This window comes from Trachemys scripta, chromosome 1 (genome assembly GCF_013100865.1).
Source record: "Trachemys scripta elegans isolate TJP31775 chromosome 1, CAS_Tse_1.0, whole genome shotgun sequence".
Lineage (NCBI taxonomy): Eukaryota > Metazoa > Chordata > Testudines > Emydidae > Trachemys > Trachemys scripta.
The window spans coordinates 130,858,334-130,879,694 of NC_048298.1; the positions used below are offsets into that span (position 1 = coordinate 130,858,334).

A 21,361-nucleotide genomic window follows, 5' to 3' on the forward strand; every position below is an offset into this window, starting at 1 on the left:
CTCTTTCAGCATAATTTCAATAGGGACCAGAGGGCACACATCACTTCACAGGATCAGACTTGATAGTTACAATGAGTAGAAAGGATGTATGACTACAATACAGAACACAGAATGTTGCATTAACATTATATCTGGAAAAAGTCATGGAGGATGTGGGTTCTTAAATATATCTCCATCTTTAATTCTAGCATGAAGCAAAATTCTGAACAGTGAGAAAAATTAGAAGAGGCATCAAAATCTCAGAGGAATGTGAAAGTTGCCCTACCATTTATGGATCATCACCATTAATTTATTTGTACAGAAAGCTAGGGAAATTCCTCCACCTAAAATATTCCATCCTTTTTCTACTTGTTCTCAGGTTTAAAATTCACTAATTCCCCAGCCATGACTTCATTTGGTGCAAACTCTGCTAGATATTTTTTTTGAGGTTTGAATTATCATTTGCAGTTTTGTGTTGCAAGAGATCAATCACTTGTACTGTCTCTGAATAGCACCAATTAGCCTAGTTTAACTTACTTTGATAAAAAAATGACTTTAACCTTTCTTTCCTGGCTCATGTATAATTTTAAACATGTCTTCTTTTGATGGTTTCTTTGGTCCATCTGTGTAAAATGAATAGTAATAACTTGCATTCCTGCAATGCTTTCATCCTGAAGGATCTAAAAACACTTTCATCATCGAAGCTGGAGATGGAAAAGACCTAGCTCACCCAGACCATCTCCCAGCCACTGCAGGATTGTTCCCTATTATTGGTTTGTTTTAATAGTCCCAAGCAATGGTGCTTCAGCTACTTCTCTAGGGAGACTATTCCACATAAGATTTCATTAAGAATTTTTCATAATAGTTATCCACATTTTTCTCCTCATAATTTCATCCCATTACTCCTAATTATACCACCATGTAATACCCTAAACAATTCCTTTCCCTCCTTGGTGTGGCACCTATCAAATGTTTGCAGACTGTAATCATATCCCTCTACCCCATTTGCTTCCTAAATCAAGTTCTCTAGACCCAAGTTCATTTTGTCGCTATTCTTTGCACTTTCTCCACTTTGTTACTGTCTTTGAGGTAGTGAGATGCTCAATGCAATATTTTATGGGCAGTTGCACAAAAGCCATATATAGTACAGGAGAGAGAATCTATCACCCTTTTGTTCAATGATGTCATGCATTTTGTATGTGAAACCTAAAGGGACACTGGCCTTTTTTATGGTCATAGTGTAAATTCATGTCTAATTTGCTGTCAACTGGAGATGCTTATCTATAAGGAGCCAATATGGCCTTATGGTTAAGGCACTTAGCATAGCTCTCAGGAGATCTAGATTCAATTCCTGAGTTTATCTCCAACTTCCCATGTGACCTTGGGCAGGTCATTTAGGGTTTGTCTATATTAGGGTAAGAGGTCAAGATTTACTAACCACAAACTTTTTCCGTAATGTAGACACAGAAAGGAGGGAACCTCAACATTCCTGGTTGGAGAGAGCTGGTCTTACACCAACTGGTTCCTCTCTTTACAAAGGAAATGACAGAGCACTGCCATTCTCTGCAATCTCTCACAGAGCAGCCACTATATTTTTCCTTTAGATGCTGCAACTGTTTTTTGGCAAAGGCCTGTATATCCAGACAGTGCCAAGTTAATAACTGTTATCATGCTATTGAGACTGCATTATTTCTGAAAATTTGCACTTTGCATTACTAGTACACCGGAGATTTTCCAAATGAAAAAGATATAAATATTGAAGCACCTGGAATAAGCACTGTCATCACTTCTGCAGATGATATTGTAGTACATGGCTATGGGTTGGAGAAGAAGAATAATCTTGTGACTGGAACTCAGGAGACGTGTTCTGTTCCCAGGTCTGCCATAGACACTATGAGTGATCTTAATCAAGTCAGCTAATTTCTCTGTGCCTCAGTTATCCATTTGTCAAATGGGGATAGTAATAATTCCCTACCTCAAAGGATGTTGTGAAAACAAATTCATTGATGTACGTGAGGCACTCAGATACTATGATAATGAACACCATAGGAAAGCCAGTGAATGCTACCAGAACACTGGAAAACAAGGAAGAGGAATATGTTGAAAGAATGTCTATTGTCTTGGAAACAATAAAGTCTGCAAGTCTGAAGCTCAGTGAAGAGAAGTGCTTGCTGAACCAGAAACAGCTAGACTTCTTTGGACATGTTATAAATGCTCCAGATGAAAGCCAACCTCCAGAGTAAAGCCATTAAGGAAAGGCAGCTTACTGAATCTATTCTAGAACTGAAAAGAAGCCTAGGTTTGATTTACTAGCTTGGCAGATGTATATCTAACCTGTCAGAAACAATACATCCTTTGACTAACTCCTGAGAAGGGCAAGCACCTGGATTGGAGCAAGCACCAGAGCAGGCATTCTACAGAGTCGAACAACTCCTATCTGAAGCCCCAATACTTACTTCCTATGTTGCTAGTAAGCCCAACCATTATAGGTATGGATGCCACTGAATATGAATTAAGGGGACAATTACTGCAAGATCTTAATAGTCTACTGAAACCAGCCGCATACTGCTCCAGAACACTGATTAATTCAGAGACCTGTTGACATCCAAAATAATATGGTAAAAAGCTACCCCGTGAGTCATCCATCAATGTGCCCACCTGCAGAGGACACTGTTGTTTGGAGACACTTGAAGATGACCTACAACCAGGCTTTCCAGTGTTTGGGATTTAAGTTTAAAAGAAAGGGTGAAACAAGTTGGTCCTGTCACTTCTTTGGCAACATTGTTAAAGAAAACACTAGGTAAGATATATTGAACCTAATACACATGCTCAGGGTCATATTGATCTCCAGATTTGGGGTTGGCAAGGAATTCCGCCCCCCCACCCAGGTCAGACTGGCAGTGACCTTTGGGGTTTGCTTTTCCTTCCCTCTGCAGCACTGGGTGTGGAATCTCCTGGTAGGATTATCTGTGTATATCTCACCTAATCAATTCCTTACCATTGCAAAGGCCTTGACCATTGGTGGCACCTTGGTCTCCCCTGTTCTCTGTCTGTAGCACTTAACAGTTAAATTTCCTGAGGATTAAAATGCTTTAGTCTAACTGAAGTCTTTGGGATCACTATAGAGCTGTGCTGGGATAAACAAACCCCACGTGGGACAATATGGGGTTAATGAGCTAATGTGGGCACAGGTGGCTCTGCTCCTTTGCATGTGTGAGAAATTTTAGTCTTGGAGTGAGGAGCTTAAGAGGAAGAGTTCCTGCTAATTGATGGCACACCAGGAAGGAGAGCAGGCCTTCAGTGCTCAGCTCCTGAAGAGAGGGCAGACCAAAGGCACCCAACAGTATGCTCTTCTTCATGGGCCCTTCCTGAGGAAAGGGATGGCCGGATGCTGACACACCTTGAGAGGGAACCATTCCCCACTTTTACCTGTGAACTCAGTTTATTTATGTTAAGTCTCCTTGTTCTTGTTAGTTGACTACCCCGGAAGGGGCAAGACTGTAAAGTGACCTGGCTGGAGGGCCAAGTCACAGGAAGAGGCAGATATCTGCAGGCCCAGAGCATTGGTTGGCAGGTGGTACCTGATCAGAAGAGAGCTGCTATGCCATGCCTGGCCATAAGGAGGTGCTAACATTGAGTCAACCCTTTCACAGGGGTAACTGGGTGAAACTTAATAGCCTGTGATATGCAGGAGGTCAGACTAGATGATCTACATGACCTTTTTATAAAAAAACTGGGGAAGTACAACCTAGATGGAGCTACTATAAGGTGGGTGCATAACTGGTTGGAAAACCGTTCCCAGAGAGTAATCAGTGGTTCACACTCAAGCTTGAAGGGCATAGCAAGTGGGGTCCTACAGGGATCAGTTCTGATTCAAGTTCTGTTCAATATCTTCATCAATGATTTAGATAATGGCAGAAAGAGTACACTTGTTTGTGTACGATACCAAGCTGCGAGGGGTTGCAAGTACTTTGGGGGATAGGTTTAAAATTCAAAATGATCTCGACAGTTTGGAGAAATGATCTGAAGTAAATAGGATGAAATTCACTAACGACAAATGCAAAGTACTCCACTTAGGAAGAAACAATCAGTTGCACACATATAAAATGGGAAATGACTGCCTAGGAAGGAGTACTGCAGAAAGGGATCTGGGGGGTCATAGTAGATCGCAAGATAAATGAGTCAATGGTGTAACACTGTTACAAAAAAAGAAAACATCATTCTGGGATGTATTAGCAGGGTGTTGTAAACAAGACATGAAAAGTAATTCTTCCGCTCTACTCCACACTGATTAGGCCTCAACTGGAGTATTGTGTCCAGTTCTGGGTGCCACATTTCAGGAAAGATGTGGAAAAATTGGAGGAAGTCCAGAGAAGAGCAACAAAAATTATTAAAGGTCTAGAAAACGTGACCTATGAGGGAAGATTGAAAAAATAGGGTTTGTTAAGCCTGGAGAAGAGAAGACATGATAATAGTTTTCAAGTACATAAAAGGTTGTTATAAGAAGGAAGGAGAAAAACTGTTCTCGTTAACCTAGGACAAGAAACAATGGGCTTAAATTGCAGCAAGGGCTGTTTAGGCTGGACATTAGGAAAAACTTCCTAACAGTCAGGGTGGTTTAGCAGTGTAATAAATTGTCCAGGGAAGTGGTGGAATCTTCATCATTGGAGATTTTTAAGAGCAGGTTAGACAAACACCTGTCAGGGATGGTTTAGATCATACTTAGTCCTGCCATGAGTGAAGAGGATTGGACTAGACCTCTCGAGGTCCCTTCAGTTCTATGATTCTATAATTCTATCTATGGTCCTCTCTGGCCTTACACTCTATGAAACTAACATGTCCTTTTCCTTCAGTGGTCTCCAGTAGCATGGAGCCTTATGCCTGCAGAGTCCCTTTGAAGCCAGCAGGATTCTTCATGGGCCTAAGGCTCCTTGTTAGATCTTGTTGCATAAGTGGAGCCTTACTGAGTATACAAAAGACTTTGGCTGAGATTTTCAAAGCCACCTATAGGATGTGGATGCCCAATTCCCATTAATTTTCATTCATTAATTTGAATGAGACTTGGGCATTCAAATACTTGAGGCAGCTTTGAAAATCCCAGCTTTTTCATGCATCACCATCTGACTCTGCAGCGAGGCAAGAAGGAGTTGGGGGATGGGAAACATGCAAAACTCTTTTAATTACTTTCAATTTTTAGGATACTGTGAAGAAAATTGAGGTGTGTCAAGAAAAAGAAAATTAATTTCCAAGGTTACACAAGTCCTGCTCTTCCTTGACATTACCATGGAGATAGGGTCTTGGAGACTAAGATTCAAATCTTGAAGAGAAGACTGATAAAACTGATGCTCAAACTGCAATTTTCTTCCCTGTCAAACTCTGTGTTATTTATGAATACAAGTAATATATTTCTGTGGGTACTGCCCAGGCTAGGGATATTTTATATTCAAAAAATCCTACACCATCATTAAGAGAGAATCAAACTGCTAATGGAGTTAGAGTTTGATTTGTAAAAATTCAGACCATTCAAAATTCTGTGTCAAATATTTCTGTGGGTTCTGAATTTCAATGAGCCAGATTCTCTCCTGTGTCAGGACCACTGGAACAAAGCAGGCCCAGAAGGATCTCCCCAGCACAGTGGGGATTATCACTTAGTTTAGCACACAGTCACCATAGCAGATCCTGCAATGCAGCTTTCCCTGCAGTGGGGAAACGGCTCGTGACCAGGGATGGATGGCAAAACTGGGGCATCCTGGTGAACATTGGCTCCCATGATGGCCTCTTGGGGCCTCATTAGCAGATGGCACAAGTTATGGCAACCTTTAGCTTCTCTGATTTATGTACTGTGGGGCCCAGACTGGTCCCAGGTTTAGGGGAGTGCAAACCCCTCCTGAGTTTTGTTGAGTGCTCCTTGGCCTGAGCAGAGTACCTCAGCCATTGTCTATACACACTGAATTTTTTGTGTCAGGGATTTATTTCAGTATTTGAAGTGCTCAGGTACTACAGTAAGGTGTGGTTTGAAAATCTACGTAGATTATAGATATGGAATCTAATCTAGACAGACAGACAATATTCCTTGGATGTGATTATTTAAATGTACCACCTATTTGGCAAAGTTTCATTGATTTTTAAAAAAACAGGGCCTTGAAAATCTTGGCCCAAGTGTTTCTTGTCTTTTCTCTGTTCGATTCTTCTTACTGCGTTTAATTTGTAGCCTTGGTTTTTCTGTTCTCAAATCTAGGACTAAAGGGCCTGACCCTCAGCTGTAAATCCACTAATTATTCCAGTTTACCCCAATTGGAGTTCTGGCTCCATATGTTTATGTAAGTTTTGTGAAAAATGCAGATCTACCCAATGTTAGGCAATGTTAACAATTTCTCAGGAGTCAAACCGACCCGGTAGAATAGTTGGGGTACACAGCTGTGAATTACAGGTGCTTGGATGTAGCTTACTACTTACTACACTTAAGTCACACATTTACCTGACTTTTTTAGCTTGAGTGCCAAACTGCCTGGAGAGTAGGTTTGCACAACATCAGATGAATTTGTTATGGACAGCAATCCACAATTTGTCAAAAAGCAGTCATGTCCTTTATGAAAAACTGTAACTTTGACTGCATTGTAACCATATCACATTATCCCCAAGCTAATGGTGAGCCTGAGAGAGCTCTGCAAACTGTAAAGCATGCTCTGAAACAAGAGGATCAATTTTTAGTTTTCCTCAGTTATAGAATATAAATGCCACCAAGTATGGCCCAGGCCCAGCACAGCTGAATCTGGGCAGACAGCTGGGGACACCAATTCCACCCTATGTGGCAAAATCCCAGACAAGCCAAAGCAAAAGATGCATATAAATTTCAATTTGATCAGGGCATGTCTGACATACTGGGACTTAATGGGGGCTAAAATTAGACTGAGAAGGGATGGGCAGTGCCTACTATTGTGCAAGATTTGTAGGTTCTACACTGTCAAGTCATGCACCTTCCACCTTTACTACACAGGAACTAGAGACAGGACTAGCGTACAAACTCCTTTGCAAAACTGTCCAGATCATCAAGAACAAATGAGGATTGATTCTTCCTCAGATGTTATGATCAATACTTCCAGAAGAAGAGTGATCAGGAAACCTGAGCATAGTGGAGACCACAGGTCAGATTATGTCCACTGTCCAACCCCTACACATTTGCACAAGGGATGGAGAGGATATAAAGAGCCTCTCCCTGGAAATTAAACTTTCATTATTATTATTATTATTTCATTTCATTATAACTTTCACGAGACAGTATCAAAAGCCTTACTACAGCTGAGATATATCACATTGACTGCCTCTCCGCTAGCCATGAGGTTTGTTACCCTGTCAAAGAAGGATATTAGTTTGGTTTGACATGATTTGTTATTGACAAATCCATGCAAACTTACATATCACCTTATCTTCTAGGTGCTTACAAATTGATAATGGAACAAATAATCTTTCCAAGTATCAAAGTTAAGCTGACTGGTCTGTAATCCCCTGTGTTGTTTTTAGTCCCCTTTTTATAGCTAAGTATTATATTTGCCCTTTTCCAGTGCTCTGGCTTTCTCCAATCCTCCATGAGTTCCCAAAGATAATTGCTAATGGCTCAGAGATCTCGACTGCCAGTGCCTTAAGTATTCTAGGATGTCAGCTGTCAGTTGAAGACATCTAACTTGTCTAAGTAATTCTTAACTCTTAATTCTTTTAGCCTCAGGTCCTGCCCCATTTACACTGATGTTCACTATGTTGGTTGTCCAATCACTACTAATCTTTTTAGTGACAGCTGAAACAAAAGAGGTGTTTAACACTTCAGCCATTGCTACATTTTCTGTTATTTTCTTTCCCTCCTCATTGACTGCTGGACCTACTCTGTCCTTGGTCTTCCTCTTGCTTCTATTGTATTTGTAAAATGTTTTCTTGTTACCCTTTATGTCCCTAGCTGGTTTAATCTCATTTGTGCCTTGGCCTTTCTAATTTTGTCCCAACATGCTTCTGTTTGTGTTTTTTTTTTTTAATGTATTCATCCTTCGTCATTTGACCTACTTTCCACCATTTTTAGGACTCTTTTTTGAGCTTCGTGTCATCCAAGATCTCCTGATTAAGCCAAGGTGGTCTTTTGCCATACTTCCTATCTTTCCTATGCATTGGGATAGTTTGCTCTTGTGCCCTTAATAAGATCTCTTTAAGAAACTGCCCGCTCTCCTGAACTCTTTTTTTCTCTTAGACTTACTTCCTATCGAATATTACCTACCAATTCTCTGACTTTGCTAGAGTCTGCCTTCTTGTCCATTGTCTTTATTCTGTTGTTTTCCCTTCTGCCATTCCTGAGAATCATGAACCCCATCATTTCAGGATCACTTTCACACAAGCTGCTTTACACCTTCAAATTCTCAGCCAGTTCCTCCCTATTTGTTAGAATCAAATCTAGAAAGGCCTCTCCCCTAGTCGCTTTCTCCATCTTCTGCAATAAAAAGTTTTCTCCAAGCATTCAAGAACTTGTTGGATAATCTGTGCCCTGCTGTATTATTTTCTCTCCTCAAAACTCTCCTTTGCCATGATAACTACATAAGACTTGACAATGGCTAGGCTGATAGCAATGCATTGTCTCATTTTTTCCCTTCTACAGCCCCATCCATCTGTATCAATCTGTTGTCTCTTGCCTTATACTTAGATTGTTATCTCTTTGGGGAAGGGACTGTCTTTTTGTTCTGTGTTTGCACGGCACTTAGCACAACAGGGTCTTTCTCCATGAGTAGGGTCTCTAGGCACTGTGGTAATACAAATAAATAATAATAATGTCAATGCCGAATGCTTAATAGGTTTAAGGAAAATGTTAGACAGTTATATGAATAAAAACTCCACATGGGATAAAAATTATAAAGGATATAAAACTCGCATTGTAGAGCATAATCAATCCTTAACTGTTTGGTATATAGAAGAAATTTCCCCTGTATAGCAGGCTATTCTATCACTATCCATTGTGGGATTTTTTTTAATGCACCTTCCTCTGAAGCATCTGTTATTGGCCACAGTCAGAGACAGGATACTGGAATAGATGGATCATTTGTCTGGAATGGCCATTTCTACCAAGGTAATCAGAGAGATTTCAAAATCCAGTATAAATATGTGCACAAATATGTTTGTCTCCCTTTTGCTTTCAGTGAATGGTTTTCCAAATACAAACGTCCTCACCTGAACATTCATGAGTAAAAGGAGTTGCAAATACCAGCAAAGCAAATTGGTGATGTGACAGTGTGTATAAACCATGCACTAGAACTGAAGGGGTCAAAGAGCAACTCTGGGCTCAGATGACCCCCACCAAGCCACACTCACAGAGCAGGCTCCAGCTGGAGGTGGAGTTTAAAAGGGAAGCCAGGTAGCTCAAAAAGGGGCTGACAAGGCAGGGAGAAGGACCTGCCCTGGGACCTCCTGAGTAGGGATGCTGCAGAAGCTTATCTTTGAAAAGAGGGGCCTACCTGCTGGGCCCAGACAGATTGAACATAAAGTTAGTACCTTTTTCTATTACCTTTATGCTACAGACTGCAAAACTTGGACAATGGAGTTGGTGGTAGGAAGGAGCCCAGGGATGGCAGCTTTAAGGTGCTCCTGAGTGCCACCTTCAGTAACCTGCCCTCGGCTAGAGCCTGGTGGAGTGGGAGGGCCCGGGATCCCCAATCAGCCCTCCTCCTTACTAAGAAGGAACTCACCCTCAACCACTATGCGATGCTTCCAACAAGCGCCAGCCATCACAGGTAGGTTGAATTCAACCCAATAGTCACCATTTTTTTCTTGCATTCATCCAGTTCTAGCTTTGACTTCTATCCTTTCTGACTACAATGTCTGTCTTATGCTGCAGGAAGTGGATTAATTAGAAACTGATGCCAATCTGTTAGATTTGAAGCCCTGTGAACCTCATTGGGGATGAGCTTTGCCTGACTGTGGGGAGTATGTAATGGGCTGGTTAAGGTCCCAGTTCTGCTCCCATTGAGTTCATATGGCGTTTTTCCATTGTTCAATTCAGCGGACGCAGGCTCTCTATGTCGACCTCTAGTGGACAGTATGAAATCCTAAGTATGACTGATAGCTATCAGAATTTATTCTTAAACTCAAATACAGAGGCCTGAGTTGTAGGAGTCAGTAATCCTGAAATTAATCTCTGACAACCACTGTGGGTGTGGGTGTGTATACACGCACACACAATATGCAGCACACACATAATATGCAGCATATGGATTTCTTACTTTCTGATGATCACATGATGCAGGGGTCTGAATACAGAGAGAAGGAGAATGAAATAAATGTGTGTTATAAAAGTTGTGAAGGAGTCCAGTTACATTTGTGTAGTGCTGGATACTATGATGCTTTGTTTCAATGCTCCAGTTTGCTCAGGAATGGAGGCTATATATATGTGTCAATCAGTGTACCTGGGCTTTCCTGATTTGGAAACACCACCCATCCCTTTTAGTAGCATGTAGCCTCCTGCCTATAAAAGAGTGAGGTGGAGGGTGGGAGGTGGTAAATAGGTTTTTACAGGCACAGCCATGTTAACAAACCAGAGCGCTGCAAATAAACTTGGCTTGCTAAGAAGTGGACACTGGAGAACTGGGGATATTTTGTAGATGGGAGCTAACTGCCTGGTTGCTTGACAGCCTTGCAATGAGCACATGGTTTCCAGTGCTAGAATATTCACCCACAAGCAGGACTGGCATTTTCACTGTACCAAAACACATGTTGTGTTTTTTCTGGAGAAATGCCTTGGGGCTAGAGGTGTATGGCTAGGGATGGCAACTTTTTAATCTCAGAAAACCAAACACCTGTGCCCTGCCCTGAGGCCCCAGCCCTGCCTGGCCCCTTTCCTGAAGCCCCACCCCCCGCTCACTCCATTCCCCCTCTTCTGTCGCTTGCTCTCTCCCACCCTCGCTCACTTGCTGATTTTCACCAGGCTGGGGCAGGAGTGTGGGGTGCAGGAATGGGGTTTGGGGATGCAAGAGGGGACTCCAGGCTGGGGCTGAGGTGTTCAGTGTGGGAGGGGACTCCGGGCTGGGGCAGGGGTTTGGGGTGTGGAAGGGGGTATGGGCTCTGGGCTGGGGTTGCGGGCTCCTGAGTGGGGTCTGAAATGAGTTCAGGATGTGGGAGGGGGCTCTGGGATGGGGCAAGGGGTTGGGATGCAGGAGGGGGGGTGCAGGGTGAGGGCTCCAAAACAGAGTTTGGGTGCAGAAAGAGGCTCAGGGCTGGGGCAGGGGGTTGGGGTACGAGAGAGGATATGGGGTGCAGACTGTGAGTGGAGCTTACCTCAGATGGCCCCTGGAAATGGCCGGTATGTCCCTGCGGACGCTAGGCTCAGGGGTGGCCAGGTGGCTCTATGCACTGCCCCCGCCAACAGATGCCACCACCACAGCTCCCATAGGCCACAGTTCCCAGCCAATGGGAGCTGCGGAGTCGGTGCTCAGGGCGGAGGCAGAGTGCAGAGCTCCCATGGCCATCCCTCCACCTAAGAGCAGGAGGTGCCGGCCACTTCCAGGAGCCACACGGAGCCGGGCTGCCCGGGTAGTGAGCCTGCCAGCCCTGCTGAACTGGCAGCACCGCCAATCAGACTTTTAACAGCCCAGTCAGCAGTGGTGACTGGAGCCACTAGGGTCCCTTTTTGACCGGGTGTTCCGGTCAAAAACTGGACACTGGCAACTCTATGTATGGCAACTGAAGCGAACTACTGTCTGCCTTCGTTAAAAAGGAGGCCCAGGGAGCTCCATATTTATACTAAGAAGCTATTAACACTAATTGCACAGCCACCACCACCCCACACACATTTTCTGCAAGATGGCAGAGGCTGCGACAGGCTGTGCCTCCTGGTCTCAGACAGGGTTATGGTGATGTGCAACATGACGATACACCTCTTAGCCCCCTCTTCCATTCTCACAGTGCTATCCCCTTCTTAAGGCTGCTCTGCTCTTAACCCTGCTGCAAAAAAAAAAAAAAAAAACAGAAACCTCCCACCTTTCGAGTTTCTCCTTCAGGCAAGGGAGGGCAGAGTTTGGTGCGATTGCCATTCTTTTTAATTAATTTATGAGAAACGGAGAGATTCCAGTGATGAGGGTCATATAAGTATCTAGATAAATTGATCAATCATCCAGGGAACAACTTCCATTCTCCTTTGATCCCTTCCCGAAAATGTGAGGCGGCGACAGTGAACCACCAGGCAAGCCCTGCTGTGTGCATTTTGCATTAATAGACTTCCCCCTGAAACACCTGGTGCTAAGGGGTTTTGACAGGGCCAGAAATCCCAGAATGGCCTGTTTTATGGCATTTCATCCAGATCAGGTAGTACAGAAGTAATCAAGGCAAAAATGTTAGGGGGCAAACGGCCTGGACCTCTGACAGGGTATTAGAGTTCATCTTGATTTGAGAGGAGAGGTTAGAGTTAGGTTGGGGTATTTTATTTATATGTTTTTGCCTGTCCTTAGAAAGTGAGAAAGAAGGAAAGACGATAGCCCAGTTTTCCTCGTGAATCTAGGCTACAGCCTCTGGGAAATAAAGAGCATCTCCAAGTTTAACATAATTTTAGTTCACATTTGGGTTTCAGAGACCAGCATAAGGGGAAGAATGTCTCTGCTTTATTAAAATGCATCAGGTGTTCCAGCTGATTTTTAGAATGTTGGTCACGGTCTCAGGGAGTCTAAAAATAAACCATATCAATTGCATTCCCAGGCATTCACTGCAGAGTCACCTCTAAATCTGGTACAGACCATTGTTAGCGTTAAATGTATATTACTTGCACAGATATTGACTTTTTAATGTCCCATCTGGCCTGGTTCCTGCTGATCTTTCAAGGGCAAGTGCTCGTATACCACCCAGCAATTACACCATGTTATCCCATACTATATAGGGATCAAATCCACCCCACAGCTCCAAACTCATGTAGCCAGGCATGGCAAAGGGCTTATGGAGGTGTGATACTCTCGGACCAGCGTGGTGTTTTGAACCGTGGGAATTAGTCTTCCCTCCCTCAGCCCACGGATCATAGAATCATAGAACTGGAAGGAACCTTAAGAGGTCATCTAGTTCAGTCCTCTGCACTCATGGCAGGACTAATTATCTAGACTATTCCTGACAGGTGTTTGTCTAACCTGCTCTTAAAAATCTCCAATGATGGAGATTCCACAACCTCCCTAGGCAATTTATTCCAGTGCTTAACCACCATAACAGGAAGTTTTTCCTAATGTCCAACCTAAACATCCCTTGCTGCAATTTAAGCCCATTGCTTCTTGTCCTATCCTCAGAGGTTAAGAAAAACAATTTTTCTTCTTCCTCCTTATAACAACCTTTTACATACTTAAAAACTGTTATCATGTCCCCTCTCAGTCTTCTCTTTTCCAGACTAAACAAACCCAATTTTTTCAATCTTCCCTCATAGGTCATGTTTTCTAGACCTTGAATCAATTTTGTTGCTTTTCTCTGGACTCTCTCCAATTTGTCTGCATCGTTCCTGAAATGTGGTGCCCAGAACTAGACACAATACTCCAGTTGAGGCCTAATCAGCGCAGAGTAGAGCAAAAGAATTACTTCTCGTGTCTTGCTTACAACACTCGTGCTAATACATCCCAGAATTATGTTCACTTTTTTTGCAACAGCGTTACACTGTTGACTCAGATTTAGCTTGTGGTCCACTATGACCCCCAGATCCTTTTCTACAGTACTCCTTCCTAGGCAGTCATTTCCCATTTTGTATGTGTGCAACTGATTGTTCCTTCCTAAATGGAGTACTTTGCATTTGTCATTATTGAATTTCATCCTGTTTACTTCAGACCATTTCTCCAGTTTGTCTAGGGCATTTTGAATTTTAATCCTATCGTCCAAAGCACTTGCAACCCCACCCAGCTTGGTATCGTCCGCAAATTTTATAAGTGTACTCTGTATGCCATTATCTAAATCATTGATGAAGATATTGAGAACTGGACCCAGAACTAATCCCTGTGGGACCCCGCTCGTTATACCCTTCCAGCCTGACTGTGAACCACTGATAACTACTTTCTGGGAATGGTTTTCCAATCAGTTTTGCTCCCACCTTATAGTAGCTCCATCTAGGTTGCATTTCCCTAGTTTGTTTATGACAAGGTCATGCAAGACAGTATCAAAAGCTTTACTAAAGTCTAGATATATCACGTCTACCGCTTCCCCCCATCCAAAAGTTTCGTAACCCTGTCCAAGAAAGCTATCAGGCTGGTTTGACACAATTTGTTTTTGAGAAATCCATGCTGACCATTACTTATCACCTTATTACCTTCTAGATGTTTGCAAATTGATTGCTTAATTATTTGCTCCATTATCTTTCCAGGTTCAGAAGTTAAGCTGACTGGTCTGTAATTTCCTGGGTTGTTCTTATTTCTCTTTTTATAGAGGGTCACTATATTTGCCATTTTCCAGTCTTCTGGAATCTCTCCTGTCTTTCATGACTTCTCAGAGATAATCACTAATGGCTCAGATATCTCTTCAGTCAGCTCCTTGAGTATTCTAGGATGCATTTCATCAGGCCTTGGTGACTTGAAGACATCTAACTTGTCTAATTAATTTTTAACTTGTTCTTTCCCTATTTTAGCCTCTTCTTATCCACCTCATTTTCACTGGCATTCACTACATTAGACGTCCAATCACCACCAACCTTCTTGGTAAAAACCGAAACAAAGAAGTCATTAAGCACCTCTGCCATTTCCACCTTTTCTGTTATTACTTTCCCCCCCTCATTGAGTAATGGGTCCATCCTGTCCTTGGTCTTCCTCTTGCTTCTAATGTATTTGTAGAATGTTTTCTTGTTACCCTTTATGTCGCTGGCTAGTTTGATCTCGTTTTGTGCCTTGGCCTTTCTAATTTTGTCCCTACATACCTGTGTTATTTGTTTATATTCATCCTTTGTAATTTGACCTAGTTTCCACTTTTTGTAGGACTCTTCTTTGATTTTTAGATCATTGAAGATCTCCTGGTTAAGCCAGGGTGGTCTCAGCATCAGCAAAGCTACTTTTCAGTGGCTGCTGCAGTAGTCCATTTTCATTGCCTTACTCCTGCTTTGTTGGGGGCACTTGTTAGAAGTTGATCCACTAGCCCCCCAGCCCCACTCCTGCCTGCCCCTTTGAGTCCCAGAGCATGCAGAATTGGGAGGAAGCACTGAAGAACTCGACTGCAGTATGGCCCTCTTTGCTCCAGGGCAGCAGCACACCAGTGCTTTCACAGCACCCAGACACCTTAATGACTAATACGGAGGGAGCTGGATTTGGCCCTAAGGCCTTTAGACAAGTTGATTGCAGCCACTGGTATGGCTATTAATCCTGACACTTCATGTGTTTTGTGACTGATGCCCTCAGTTGCCCCCTTTCCCTTGGGGCTGGATTGGCACCTAGCAGTCAACTTAGGTAGGAAGGAATGTGTAATTGTGCTTCCCCAGGAGCAGAGCAGCGACTAAATTGTGATTCAGTCATGATCCAGTCCCTGTTTCCCCTTTCTCCAGGAGGAATTAAGTATCTCCAGCTGTCTTCCTGACGCATCGTACTTCTGCGCCAGTTCAGCAAGTAGGAGCCAATCCTCTGACCCTTCTGCTTCTGCCTTGCCGCTTCCCATCCATGTGCCCAAGACAGCCCCCCATTGGCTGCCCCGGCGGCCACAATGCAGGTAGCCTGCAGAGGAGAGTAAAAAGTACACAGGAGGCTCCACCCACTCCTCTGTGCCGGCATCTAGGCTGGCTTACTACTGAACCTGTGTGCCAGCGCTTGGTACCCTGCTGCTGTCCCCTTGCCATTCACTGGAGTGTTTGCTAAAGTATAAAGGGAGCTTGGGCTGCCCCAAACCCATTTCACAATTAGACAGAGCAGCCCAGACTCCACCAAGGGTTAAGCTTATATACACAGGTAGTTAGCAGGAAATGACTTGTACCACCAAGGTCTTGCCCTGGTAAGTTATACAGTTGCCTGCAAAGTTTGGGAGCCCTCTGAACTAGAGACAGCTGAAGTCTTTTGTCATTTTGGGCTATAGCTGCATGAATAACCCAGATAATTCAGTGCTCGGGGCTTCAGGCACATGACTCCCATTTAAGCTAACAGGTCACAGTTGGGTGTAGGGCTTGGGAAGCCACTCAGGCAGGGAATTCAGCTCTTTCTGAAGGAAAATGAGACTTAAGGATGAGGTCATTCCAGAATCATAACACAAAGATAAAAAGCTTTCTAGTTGTATTAGCATTTGTTTTCACCTTGTAAAACACAACAAGCCAGAGATGACAAGTTGCTGTTCTATGGAGTCTAGCAAGTACAGACATTAATGGGACTGACACGTTTTATTCCCCTTCAGGTGAAGGGAGACTTTCACATGTGAAATTTCCTTACAGCGCCTCACCTCACCCAGCACACATGGCTGCAGAAGCGGCAGCAGAGGTCATTAGCATCTGTACTGACACCACAGTTGAACACAGTGAGGAACAATGCTGAACTGTGCGGTATAAAAGGTTACGAGGCTACATATGAAAAACGGACTCAGAGAAATTTAACAGAGGGATTCAAATATTAATTTAGATCTGGCTTAATAGCTTTCTTATTCATGACTACTATCATTGCTGATGATGTCCTGAGGTGCCAGCTAAGATCAAGGCCCCATTGTTTTAGGTACTGTACAAACATATAGTAAGAGATAAGCCCTGTTCTGAAAAGCTTACCCTCGAAATAGATGAGACAGAGAAAGGGTGGGAAGGGAAACACTAAGGACTTGCCTCTTATTTATGCTAAGGCCGCTTTACCTGACAGGATTAAGGTGCCTTAAATTGGTAATAAAGCACATTTACATTTACTTTAAGGCCCCTTTGCACTACCAGAGTGATGTAAAATGGCCTTAGTGTAAATGAAAATCAGGATCTAATATTTAAAGTAACTACTTACTAATTATTAGTAAAAGATAAGCAGAATAGTTTGGCAGTACAAATTGTTTTCTTACATAAGCAGTAAGGGTCTGATCCAGTGCCAGTCAAAGTCAGTGGAAGTCTTTCCATTCACTTTAATAGCAGATAGATCAAACTCTCAAAGAGAAGGCATCACATGCAGAAGATGAAAGACTACAGTAGAAGCTGAGACAGTGAAGGACGGGTAAATACACATACTATACTCTTATATTTATTTTTAACCAGTTCATCCCACTTCATTTTGATTTATAACTTAGGGGCCCATTGCAAACCCTAGCTGTTCTTACAAATTTAAAAATACAAACGAAAAATCACTAAGGCCTGATTCAGCAAAGCATTTGAGCACATGTTTTAGTGTTAAACGTGCTTACATTCCATTGACTTCAGTGGGATTTAAGCATGTGCTTAACCTAAACGCTTTGCTGAGTGGGAGCCTAGGCTGTGGCAGACCAGGCAATAGTGGAAAGTAGTGGGAAATGAATTCCAGAGCTGAGGAGCTCTTCCTTCATATTATTCATTGCTTAATCCAATACAGGCAACAATATCATTCCATTTCTCGTAATACTTTTATTCTTGTCAATCACCTTTCTATTTTTTTTTCATTTTCAAATAAATTGTACTGCTCATGAAAGATGTCAGCCTGATAGCCCAGGAGGATAAAGTCCTCAGTTTATCCATTGAACAGGTATGGCACAAGCAGTACCATCCCACCCCACCAGAGTACCTCAATTCTGACCTGAAGGAGAACCCCTTGGAGTAAGAGGAGAGGTCAGACTCACATTCACTCCTTGGCTTATGCTCAGACAACAAAGGGACCAATTTGGTATCAGCTGTCTTGATGGCAAACACAATATCAAGGGCCCAGTTCTATGACCCTTACTCAAGGGTAGTCTTTACTTATTCAAATAGTCTCATTTATTTTAATGTTATTACTGAATAAGCAAGGAAAATGTGCATGAGTAAGGGATGCAGAGCTGGGGTTTCATTATATTTCTTATAAGAACTAAAAGTTAATGGGCCATAGACGAAATATATTGCAAAACCCAGATTAGACATTGTCACAGATCTGATCGGGTGCCCCCTTCCAGGCACCCACCAGGCTGCTGTGAAGGGAATCTAAGCCTGCAGTGTTTTAAACCTCTGGAGGCTGAATGAAGTCCAGCCACTGACCCAATCTTGGGGTCCCTAGGCACACTCTCAGGGTACAGAATTTATATTCTGAGAGTTGGAACCTGCTGACCAGCTGCCCAGACCCTGAGCACAATGATGACATTCAGACTTTCCCATTGCTTAAACACACCCACTCCCAGAACTCCACCCTAAAAGTGTGATGCTTCAGGTTTACCTTTTAGCTCTCTCTGGAGGCACACAGTAGTTATGAAGCATTTAATAAAGACACTCTGCACAAGTCTAACACATTATTGCCCTTTCACTTAATCATCTAAAGCACATATGCATACAGATCATATGGAATCTAACCAATATGCTAAATGCAGTGCTCCTCACTAGCTCACCTTTCTCTTGGGAGTCTCTGGGAGTCACCTGTGTCCAGGAAAGCAGTCAGGGTTTCCCTGCTTGATGCAGGCTGCTACATGCTAGGTGGCTTCTCCTTCATGGAGTCTCCTTCCCCAGTTTCTGTGACTTTGCTTTCTCCTGCCGAATGCTTCCTCTTCCTGTCTGGCCCCTTCTGTTCCTGTGTGTTTCCTTATTTAAACTTCTGCCTGGACACCTGGCATCTTTTGTTCTGTTCCTGGTAAATTTCCACTGCTCATACCTTCCCCCACACATACACAGAAAGATAAAACTGGTTTTCCAAGGATGCAGCAAATCTTTAGAGTGACTGTTGTTGGTCAAAGCATGGTTGTTTAAAGTTAACAACCTTCCCATAGTATCAGTTCTAGGAAAAGGTGACACAACCATACTAGCCGATGGAGGACAGACATACCGAGAGGTATTCATGATGCAGCAGATTTTCATAACCACATTGTTAGTCTATAGACCTGTTTGTCAGCCTGAGATAGAATTTTGGGTTTGATTTTTGATACACTTATATCCTTACTAATATATACGAACAAAGAACAACGACATTGTGTGTTGCATTTCCCACACCCAGATGGGGCTTTTAGTACAATGAGAAAAGATAAGGAATAGAGCTAAAGTGTTACTGGGTATGGTGGGAGTATAATATACGAGTGTACATTTGAAGACTGCCTCAACTCCTATTTCAAGACAAGGTCAAGCAACCAGTCAGGAGGGGAAAGATGGGAGGGGGGGAAGGTATAAGAAACACTAAAAGGCCAAAGAAATGCCTGTCATTGATCATAGCACAACCTCACTCCTTACCCCTCCCATGGGATACAAAAGAGGTGGTACGAAGCCCCCAGACTCACAACCCCCCAAAACGGAACATGACCATAAATTGTAAGGGTTGGGACCAGGGGTGTGCACTGCAGGTATATTTGGGCCTGCTAAAAAGGAGGTGGAAACAGGAACACTGTGAAAAAGGCTCTGTGGTGTCAGAGCTTTGGATATGCTTGCTTGCAACTAACCCCAATAAACATCGCATTGCCTGCACTTCAGACTTCCAGTCTTCTGCTGTCTGTCTGCGTGACAAGAACCAGGGGAAGGGGTGAAGGGAAAACCCCTAACAGACATTTCATAGTAACTCCATAATATCAAGCAGAATTGATAAGCTGTACAGAAAGATTGCCACAGACACGTTTGTCTCCTTAAAGCCCAGAGTAAGAGCCCTACAGCAGACCACATTGTCTCTTAGTACTGAGTGAATCCAGCACTACTACGAACAATGGAATTCTGTTATGAAAATCACATTGGGGTGACCCTAACTAAATGACCACTATGTACAGAGCCATAAAACAGCGAGGTTCCCAAACCAGATGTACAGAAGCCTCCATCTAAGGAGAACTCAGTGAGTTTATGCTAAGGAGGGTCAGCCAGGCTGTAACTGTGTGCCCAGGAGCTGTTAAATACTTTACCTGCAGGCAAGAGCTACTTAGATAAAACAATTCTTCCTTGCATTTGAAAACTACAAAGAAAATATTTTCAGTTTGTTCCTACACTGCTCCGTGGAGGAAATGGCAACGAGTGCCCTAGGGATTTCTGGCTAGGTTGAGCTATGGGATGTACGTTTTTCCAGAGGAGGTTGCTTCATCGGCTGAGCTGTTGTGATGCTTCTGAGAGTACTGAGCTCCCTGTGTCTTGTACATTTGCCCCCGTCTGTGATCGTTCTATTTGTGAAAGGGGAGCCCGACAATCTGCTTCATTTTTAATGTGATTTGTGGATACAATCTTCCAGGCACTTAGCAAGGCTTTTATGCATTGACCTCTGAAAGTCATTTTGCATCTGATACCCCAGCCACACTCTTCCCATGCCATTGAGATTCAGACATCTCAGAGTGATAGCTGTAGGACCTAGGACGCATTTATTCCCTGTAGGCCTGTATCTAGCTTTAGGACTGGGAGGGAAACTCTCCACTATCTCAATTACCTATCATACTTCCCAGAAATGCTTTCATTTTCTTTCAGATTTAGATTCTGATGTAGATTACCCACACAGGAAGAGACTGAGGAAAGCATGGATTTCCCCACTCTGATTTTTCAGCCTATTCAGGCCAAATGAGATTGGGAAGGAGAGGAGAGTGGAGGAATGACAGATCTTGAGCTGTGGCCTAAGAGGAATTCAGCATACTGATTTATACAGCTCACTGAAGCTTCAGAAATTTCAGTTCACAGACACTGACTACAAGCCCCACACTTGTCAATTTAGTCTGGAAAAAAAAAAAAGTCAGCTCTCATATTCAGAGCAAAGGCACTGAGACCGAAGACACCTGACCCGTCCTTGTAGGACTGTGGCTCTCCAAGTCAAAACATATTACTTATTCATGCAGAGACTGCCTGTAGTCTAGTGGTTAGAGCAAGAGTCAGGACTCCTGTGTTTTAGTTTGGGCTCACTGTGTGTCCTTGAGAAGTCACCCAACCAGTGCTGTTCAATTTATTCATAACTGATCTGGAAAAGGGATAAACAGTGAGGTGACAAAGTTTGCAGATGATACAAGATTACTCAAGATAGTTAAGCCCAAAGCAGATTGCGAAAAATTACAAAGGGATCTCATAAAACTGGGTGACTGGGCAAGAAAATGGCAGATAAAATTCAGTATTGATAAATGTAAAGTTATGCATCTTTGAAAACATAATACCAACTATACATACAAAATGAAGGGGTCTCAATTAGCTGTTACCACTCCAGAAAGAGATTTGGAGTTACTGTGGATAGTTCTCCGAAAACATCCACTCAATGTGCAGCATCAGTTAAAAAGGGGGAACAGAATGTTAGGGACCATTAGGAAAGAGAGAGAGAATAAAACAGAAAATATCATAATGCCATTATATAAATCCATGGCACACCCACACCTTGAATACTGC

General features: G+C 43.0%; 1 protein-coding gene across 2 annotated transcripts in view; it reads right to left on the bottom strand.

Annotated features, from left to right (window-relative positions):
• The window catches only part of PRMT8 (protein arginine methyltransferase 8), a 102,545-nt gene that overhangs the window by 50,682 nt on the left and 30,502 nt on the right, over nucleotides 1-21,361 (bottom strand). The window contains exon 1 of one of the 2 annotated variants that reach the window (XM_034785224.1): nucleotides 18,433-18,786. The exons of the other annotated variant lie outside the window; for it this stretch is intronic. The gene's annotated coding sequence lies outside the window, so the exon portion shown is untranslated. Of the gene's footprint in view, nucleotides 1-18,432; nucleotides 18,787-21,361 lie in introns of those variants that run through there. 2 annotated transcript variants of the gene reach the window in all.